Raw genomic sequence first — 10017 nt, 5'->3', positions numbered from 1 at the left:
TCAAAGACTCAGAAATATGCCTACACAATAGTTAGCCAGCTAACTTTTGACAAAGATGCCAAAAAATATAATTTGTGGAAAAAAAAGATAGCCTCCCTAACAAACTGTTGAAGAAAGAAAACAATGAAAAATACAGGCATAGATAGAATCTCTGAACAGAAACCCAATAGCTCAGCAAATAACAACAAGGATTTGACAAATGGGCTTACATAAATGTAACAACTTCTGTGTAGCAAAGCAAACTGGCATGCACCGAAAAGTTTTTGTTATTATCTGTCACCAGAGCAATAACTAAGCAACTCAGTTATTCAAGACCTCAAAAAATATCTAACTTCAAAATAAACAACCAAATAGTGAGCAAATGAATTGAAATGTGTCAAAAGGTGAATATAAATGAGCACTAGCACAAAGAGATGTTTAAAATTCCTGAGTATCAAATGAGACACAAATCAAAACAACACTTCAATTTGATACCTCTGCAGTTACAGTCGGTACCATCAAGAAGAAAACATCAACACATACTGGTGAACGTACAGGAGAAAAAGATGAGGATGTGAACTGGTATAGCTATGGAAGAGGTGTCTTTAAAAAGCTAGCAATAATTGAGTGCTAGCTAGTGGTTTACATTTAGGCTAGCTGTTCAGTAGCTGTGTCTTGAGGACGTCAGTTCAAAGTTAGTCTTGGTGGAAAAGATCACAGAATAGCCAGGAACAGGGCGAAGGGAAAGCTTGGCTCACGTGGTACAGCACTAGTCCAGCAATAAGATGAACAAGTAGTAGGCTCTGAGTTCAACCCCTGTATTGAAAAACAAAACAGCTAAGAGTAGACCCAATGGTAGACACTTGGGCATATTTCAGAAGCAATATTAATTGGTATATGAGAAAGACACTTGTTTATTCAGCTTATTTCACTCTGCTTACTTCAGCTATTTTCACAATAGCTAAGGTATGTAGGCAGCAGCCTAGAACACCTGCAACTTCTTAATGACTAATGGAATAGTTTTTAGCCATAAAGTGGAATTACAATATTTGCAGCAAAGTGGATAGAACTAGAGATCTGTGAAGATGGGATAAGAAAACTGTCTGAAAACTGTTGAGGAATGGGAGGGTAATGAAGGCACACAGAGTAAGAGGATTAAACTAACTAGAAGAATAACATATACATACATAAAATATCACAAGGAAATATTTTTGCACAATTAATATGCACCTACAAAAATCAAACTTCTTAAAATGGCTTTATAAAAGAGAGAAGGTGAAGACAGAGAAAGAAAAAGGGTATGAACACCAGGTTTCTTTGAATAACACCTTCCATATGAAAGTCATAATTACGTTTGGGAGAATTTCTATATGGACTTGCTTAGTGGCCCAGAATATCCAAGCCAATCTTGAAAGAAAAGACAAATGCTACCGAATTTTCACTGTTTCTTACTTCAAATCGTTTTATAAAGTAACAGTTATAGGTGATATTGGAATAAAACGGAGGGCGTGGGCTAGCTGATTTTGGCAAAGGTTCCAAGATCCACACAGTGGTGTGCAGATTTAGTTTGCATCCGTGTACAAGGACACTGGTCGATATCTTTCCGTTTCCGGGGTTTGTATCTTTTTCTAGTTTGGTATTAGTGTTACACTGGCATTGTGGAATGAGTTTGGTTGTGTTTCTTCCATTCACATATTTAGAGTAATTTGAGAATTAGTATTTATGGTCTAAGGAAGGTCTGATAGGAAATAAAAAGAAGATTTGACAGAATTGAGAAGTAAATTCTTCCATTTCTGCACAGGACGTTGCCTGGCTATCTACAGTGGGGGAGTGTGTGTGTGTGTGTGTGTGTGTGTGTGTGTGTGTGTGTGTGTGTGTGAAAGTCCCGGCTCCTTATCTCGGAGTTAATTGTTTTTTTAGTATTAAGTGGTCACACAGGAGGTTACAGGTCTCTATCTCTGGTTAGGAGTACATTTTTGTGTGTGGCAGAATGGATTTCAATTCTGAACTTTGCACTACTTGGCCATAAATGCATCATCTGAGCCACATCCACTGCTGTTTATTTTAGTATAATTTTAAGATCAGATTTTGTGTCTTTTTAAGGACTGATGGCTTTCCACCCATGGTCCTCCGATCTTTGCTTCCTACCTCCATGGCTTTATAAGCCTGTTCTACCACTTCTGGCTTGGGGCTTGAGATAAAGTCTCACCGATTTACTTAAGCTGACACCGAATGACAATCTAAAATTCTTATATCTCTGCCTGGCAATAAAGCCAGGATTAAACACACTATTTTTAATTTTTAGCATAGGTGAAAATTGAACACATGAGCAGTTTTACTGTGATATTTCTTTACATGCACAAATGAACTTTATTAAATATCCCCCCTCCCCCCATTTACTCCTTTGTCTCTACCTCTTCTTTTAAACATTTTTAATTTTATTGCCAAGGTGATATACAGAGGGGTGTCAGTTACAGACATAAAGTAGTGAGTACGTTTTTTTTTTTTGGTCAGACTTGTTCCCCTTCCCTTATTTTTCTCCCATTTACCCTCCGCCTGGAGTTGTACTTATTTTCCAACCTATTGTCTTGTTAGTATTGCTGTTGCATTGGTTTGGCCTTTGTCCTTTGTCTCAACATTTTGATATCTACCCCCACTTTTTAATCTTCTTGCAAACTTCTTTAAATGGAATCGAGTGCATCATTTTAGGTAGTATAATGGTATCAAGTTATCACAATGAGCACCATAAGTATGTATATGTGCCAGTTAAAAGTAAAACATTAAAAAAGAATAAAAAATTAAACAGTAATAAGATAGGACCACTTACCTAATAAAATGGACAAAATCGAACCATTGATGATAAATAGCAGTAATGTACATAGAGCAACAAGAATTATCATTAATTTCTGATAGAAATATAAGGTGATAACATATTTAATTAGTGTCAAGTAGTAATATATTTAATATCTTGATATGTTAATTTCTTTAGCACAAATCAAATTATATTAAAAATGTAAAGATAATTTGTTCCAGTTGAACTTTATATTTAAAATAGAATAAAATGCTGTTTGAAAATGTCTTTAAATTTTATTTATCATTTATGGTTGGAAAAAAGAACAGGGTATTTGTAAATTCTCTTGGGGCCTCTTAGTGGAGATGCATATAAGATAGAAAATAATTTTATTCTAGTTTTAAGTTGTCTATAAAAGTGAAATAAGACAGTCATTAAATACAAATAAATAGAAACATAATAAAGATATATTTTAGCAATGAGTAGTTTTATGGTTGAAAGTTATAAAATGAATGAAAAATTGTAACATATTACAAAGATTTATTTTTAAATATACTAATTAAAACTTTATTTTTCAGATTTTGAATTCTCTTTTCAAGGTATGTTCTATGCATTGCAGAATAAACTTATTACAATTTAGTACATACCAATTAACAAAGCAAATTTCCCTAAGTTTTGAAGCAATGACAGAACTTGCACATTTGCTACTTTATAGATTCAAAAAAATATGCAATTTTATGTTGCATTATCCCTGTTCTGAGTCGTAAGTGATTCTTGAGAAGGGACTGATGCTGGAAACATTATGGAGCACAGATCCAATGTACACACATATTTATGTCAATGAAGAATTTTAGCTTATTTTATTTTACTTGTTAATAACTCTTTCTATTCTTTATTTTTCAAAAGTGGTTTCAACAACAAGTCGATCAGATGGAGGAGGTAAATATTTGTTTATTGATCATTAAATTAATGTTTTTCATTCATTTCAAAACGAATTTGCAGTATATGTAAATTATTTTTTTGGTTAATAACAGCCAGATATAAAGTAATTTTGTAAGAAAAGTATTTGTGGATGGAACAATATGTTTCTCTCTAATTGTGTATTCTTAGTCTGACTGACACATTCTTTCTCTTAAATTTGAATGTCAAATATTTAGCTATATCCCCTTTCCTAATTTGCATAAAAAGTGACAAGGAAGGATTTATTAACTATTTCTCCTGTATTTAAAAAGCATGAACACAAGTCCAAATTGTGCATATTTTTCTAAATTTGCCATGATATTTAACTCATCTGTTCTGCATTTGTGATTTTCAACTTGTTTAATACCAGCTTGAAAATGACTGACCTCTGACTTATTCCATTTTAGAAAATACTTTGTATATCCTTCTAACATAAAAGATAATTTTAAAGTTAGCTTTAGTGATTTATAGAATTATTCTATAGGACCATTTTCTCATTTATTCCAATTAAACACACTTTAAAAGCCCTGGCTCATTAAAGAAATGAAAAATCATTTATTTGAAATATAAATACATGATTAAGAAATGAAGGTGAGACTTATTACTTTATCGCTAGTTTCTGAGAGGAAGGGCTTCATGGTATACAGGCTCCTAACTTTAGAACAGTTATGGCTGATATTGGGAAGAGGTGTTTTTTTTGAATATGCCATTTGGTTTTTATCTTTGCAGAGAAGTAGGATTGAGGAAAGAATTTTCTGTAGTCTCTTGCAAAATTCATTCTTTACAATTTCAAATAAATTTAGCTTACCTTCTGCTTTCTTATATTTTAAATCTAGATACTTCTTCTGAAATCTTTTCTTCGTGATTGTGTCTACTTTTCTTTCTAGGTTCATTTTTCTGTCAGTGTGCATGGCGTATACCATATCTTGCCTCTCCATTCTTTGAATTTTTCTACCTTTGGCTTGTACTTTCAGTCACATTCTGGACCTGTTAACCAAATTTTCCTATTTTTTATATAAAAACAATCACTTTTTTTTTTAAGGCAATCGAGTCTTAAACTATATAATTTTATCACTCAAGTTACAGTTGATAGCAGTACCATACATTATGGTAACTGCTATTGTGTGAACGTCAGTAAGTATACTTACAGAAACAAATAGGTATGATGACACTGGGCCACTATTACACATGTGGTCTGTCATTGGTTGAAATGACACTATATATGAGATAACTATTTTGTATATGAAATTTAAAAAATGATTGCAATGCTTTGAATGCTGATCCAGTCTTTCTGACTTCATTCAGACCTAGGATGACCCTGGGGCTAGTGACTCCCACTTGGAGTCCTAGCTACTCAGGAAATTAAGATGTATAGATAAAGTTTCATGTCCAGCTAGTCACAAAAGTTGGTGAGGCCTTAGTTTTGATTAGCCAGCAAAAGCTGTAAGTGGACATGTGGATCAAGTGACAGAGGGCCAACCTTGAGTAAAAAAAAAGCCAAGCACTGAATACAAGTCCCAGGACATGGTCATACTCAAAAGAGATACAGTGTATTTATTCAGATTTTATATTCTCTTTGCTAAATTTTCTCAAGAATACACACTGTATTATAGTAAATTGGTTAACTTTTCCAAACTGTTTGTTTGTTATTCCTTTCTAAGAAAACTTAACCCTATGATTCAGTTGTGAAACATTGCTAATGAAAATTACATGATTGGCCGCATACAATTTCTCCAAGTACTACCTGGAAATTGTACTGCACTTTTAAAATGAAACTCAGCCTTTGTTGTCTCTTGTCTCATTTCTGTGCCATTTTCATTTTCACTCCCAATCTCTTTCAATCCCCTAAAAAGCAAGTTGTTGATTGAAATTTCCTTACCTACTACAACACATTTGTCTAAAATCACGTTACCTTCTAGCTTCTTAAGAAAACACCTTGTCTTCCATTTATACTGAAGGCATTCTTTCATTTTGTTATGGATTTTTCTTCTTTTTGATTCTCTCTGGTACATTGTGTCTAAATCATGTGCCTTTTAGCTTTTTTCTTTCTTTCTTTTTTTTTTTTTTTCTGAGGCTTGAACTCAGGGCCTGGGCTCTGTTAGTGAGCCTTTCTGCCTCTGTGTCCTCAAGGCCAGCACTCTACCACTTGAGCCCAAGTGCCATTTTCTGATTTTTCTGAGTAGTTTCTTGGAGATATGAATCTCTTGGACTTTTCTCTCTGGGCTGTCTTTGAACCATTATCCTCAGATTTCAGCACCCTGACTAGCTAGGATTACAAACATGAGCCACTGGCACTGCCCCTTTTAGTTTTAAATTAAATTTATTTCTCTTGTTTATAATTTATTATTCTCCATTTAAATCCTATATCTGTAACTGTAATTTTTATTTATTTCTGAAATAGTTTATATGTGAATTTACTCATATTAGGGAAACAGACATTGGATTATAGTTGGTTATAAACAAAACTCAAGATTTATAAGTGAATGGAGAGAAATAGTACAGATAATGTTTGGGCAGTAAAACCAATTGGCTTTATTTAAAATTTTTAATTCAGCTGAAACTGGCAGCAAGGAAAATGATAATCTGGGAATTTTGTCCTTTGTAAGAGCCTACAAGTCTATGAAACAATATCATTTTGTTTGCTATGGATACCTATAAAACAATTAGAAGTCAGCTATCAGGCTCCTATAGTAGATTTATAGGTAAATTAGATTCTATATTAGTTTAGTACAAATGTGTTCTTAATTCCAAAGTACATTTCAATCTACCCATATTGAATTCCCATGTTGTTCCTGAAAATGTTTGATAGTGAATGAAGTATACAATTTTTTTATCACAATCCCAATTAACATTATTGATCATTTTCTCATTTTAAAGACTCCATTTCCTTGTTTTCTGCAAGTTATGCTACTGTGACAATTGCTTAGACTTTTTGTTTCAATCTTTTTCAGGGTTATCTCTTTTTCCAAACCAGTAAATATTGGCATGCCTCAAGATCTTATTTTTTGGCTACATTTTTTCTTTCATACATTTCACCTGGATAACTTCATTCAATTTTTTAATTCATGAAGTATTAACTTTGTGCTGGTGACTTATCAACAAACGTTTCCAGCTCAAAATTGTGCTTTGAATTCCATATTTGTTGTACCTTGATACAATGAGTTAAAACTAATACCCACGTTAACCCTTTTTCAATGTTTCCTATCTTGGTGAATGGTAGTAGTACCACTTCCCCAGTTAGATAAAGAAGCAATTTTATTAGTTCCCTAGTGTGCAGCCCAACCACAAATTGCTTTTTAAAAATTAAATATGTCATTTTCTCTTTGTATCTACATTTTACAAATTAATCAATTAATTTCCAGAAGAAATCCCTAACAAACAGTTACACTTCTGATATGGTGTTCCAACTTTTCAATGTTTACATCCACAACAAATTTGATCAAATGCTTTTTCATGGTGGACTTATCACTAGATAATTAATCATGGATGTGGCATCCTATTCTATGAAACATATTAATTCTCCTTACCACTCTTTCTTTTTGGTTCTATTTAAAAGGCCCTCATAAACAAAAGGGCCTAAGTTTACCAATATAGACCAAAGAATAGCAGCTTTATAAATACATGCTAACTTTTTGAATTTAGTAGCTGAACATTATAGACATTTTAGAAAAAAAGTTGCATTCTATAATTATGGTAATAAGGATAATCTTAGAATTTAAGTAGCAATTATTTTAGAATCTCTCTAGTTATTTTGAGTTGCATTTATTGTTATTGAGCTTCTTTAAAATTCTATATATCAAAAGAGTAAATTGAATATTTGAGCTGAAGTTCTCATTTAGATTTAGTTCTACTGATAACTACCCATAGAAACATATACAGAAAATAGGATACCAGCTCTGGTTATATCTAGGAATAACTAATATTCAAAAGTTATTCATATTCAGTGAGGGAAATAATGAAATGTCTTTGAGGTATGGTATCAAAATGGCTATTTTCTATGTAACCTGTTAATTTTACTGTTTTAGATAAGTAGAGATCAAAATATTTTAGAAGATCTTCCAGTAGCTGCTGAAAAACCTTCTTTGACCTTTGCACAAGTAGTAAAGCTAATAGGAAAACTAGAAAAACTGAGAAATTTTGTTAAACATGCACCTAAACATATCGAGAAATCCATGTAAGTTAATGAATAATTGAATGAAATATAACATGGGGTAGATAATAAGAATCAAATGAAAGATTGTAGTTGGGTATTACTACTACACGTAGAGCTTCTAAACAAAGTCAGAATGTTTCATTTCCTCAGTTTTGTTTGATAATTTTAAGAATATAGATGTCAGTCATTGTACAGTGGAGTACCCATTAGTCTGATGTGAGTTTTCATTTCAAATTCAGTTCAGTTGCAATGAACGTTTTGTTTCCACTAATAATTTTTCAAATGCTTAGTAGCCATACTTTTATTAGTAAAGAATTTTATAGGACACAACTAGCTTTAAATATATATATATATATCTTATGAGATCTCAATTTAATAAATGCATTCTCAATAATAAACAGGAAAATAAGGCCTAATGAATATTTACTTGAACATGAATATCAAATTATATAACCAACTTAAATTTTTTATTTACAAATAACCATTTTACGCATTGTTATGAATTAACATAAACATAGTATATACACGAAGGCCTTATATATCATATTATTAAAACAAAAATTACCCAGAGCTTCAGGGGCTACTTTTTAGGAAGACATTACTATTTTATGTTACTTAGTTTAATTTGCTATCACATTTTACCGTTACACTATCTCATTTTGAGTTCAGCTATTCACATTCTTACTCTGCTTTATTGCTCATGGCTGATCTCTACCACTTAAGCCACGTGTCCATTCTGGCATTTTCATTCTTCATAGGAGTGGAAGTCTCACTGATTTTTCCACCTAGGGAGGCTCTGAAGCAAGCTTCTCCAGGTCCTAAATCCTGAGTAGCTAGGAACCTAAGCATAAGCCACAGGTAGTTGGCACAGTGGTTTGTTGATATCTCTATGTATCAGTGAGATGATTGTCATGGGAATTGCATAACTAAATCTTGAGTTCGGAGGTAAACTCAATGGAACTATATATTCATACTTATCATTTTACTTTCTAGTGGTTAATAGACATTATTCTACTAACTTCACATGTAAACTCTCTTGTTATCCTTACAAATGCCTCCTTATAAGTATGACATTTTACCTGTATTTCAATAGATGAGGAAATTGAAGTTTAGAAAGGTTAACTATAACAGCACTGACAGCTATGTATTATCAAAGAGGAATCTATTTTTTTCTGCCAGTTTATTTTTTGTTAATTTTGCTATTAATATTGTGAATGTGTATAATTATATTCACAATACACACAGAACACATAGAATTATTCTGAGTATCACTAGTGCATTTCTATAACAGTTATGAGCAAAATTAAAATATTCAAATTAAATACCATGAATTTAAATGTCTAGCCTAATTCTAATGATTATCTTTTACTTGATTAAGGAATTTTGTGCATTTTTATTCACTTTTTGACTGTTTTATGGTATTTTTAAAAAAGTGATGTGCAATTTTCATATGTTTTTGTGTTTAAAAATATTTTTATTATCTTTACATAGTTGTACAAAGGAGTTACCATTCACCAAAGCAGTTTATGAAAGCAGTGCCCCTTGATCAACGTCGTCCATTTCAACATTTTCACAGACCCCTCCCAACACACTGCTCACATCACTTTCACTAATTTTTAGATTATGTAGTGAATTTTCTGGTGTTTATCAAAGCGGTTTATGTATACAATGAATCTTGATCTGTGTCATTCCTTCAATTCTCATGCTGTGTAATTTAAACTCTTATTTTTGATATATTGAAATATGTTCATTAATGCTTTAACAGAGAACGTGAAAACTTGTTGGCAAAGAAGAAAAGTTATGAAATTATTCAACAACAAATTGAAGGTGAATATTAATGTTTTATAAATATTTTAAATTCATGGGACTGCCTAAATATTTTAACACTTGAGACTTATAGTTTTAATTTTTACAGTTATGAAGGTATACAATAATAAAGTTAGGAAGTGAGTTTGATATTTCTATATATTATATTACTTTCCAGATTCTTTAACTTCACAGTTAAAAGGAATATAAGCATATCACTCATTTAATTATAGTGTAATGCATGGTAAGGTATGTGTGCTTTTCATTGAGTTCATGTAAAGATTGAATTTATTCAAACTGAGGCAGTTAGGATTATTTTGTGTAATTA

This window comes from Perognathus longimembris, unplaced genomic scaffold (genome assembly GCF_023159225.1).
Source record: "Perognathus longimembris pacificus isolate PPM17 unplaced genomic scaffold, ASM2315922v1 HiC_scaffold_4546, whole genome shotgun sequence".
In the NCBI taxonomy this organism is placed as follows: domain Eukaryota; kingdom Metazoa; phylum Chordata; class Mammalia; order Rodentia; family Heteromyidae; genus Perognathus; species Perognathus longimembris.
Note: the sequence above shows the minus strand (reverse complement) of the source record.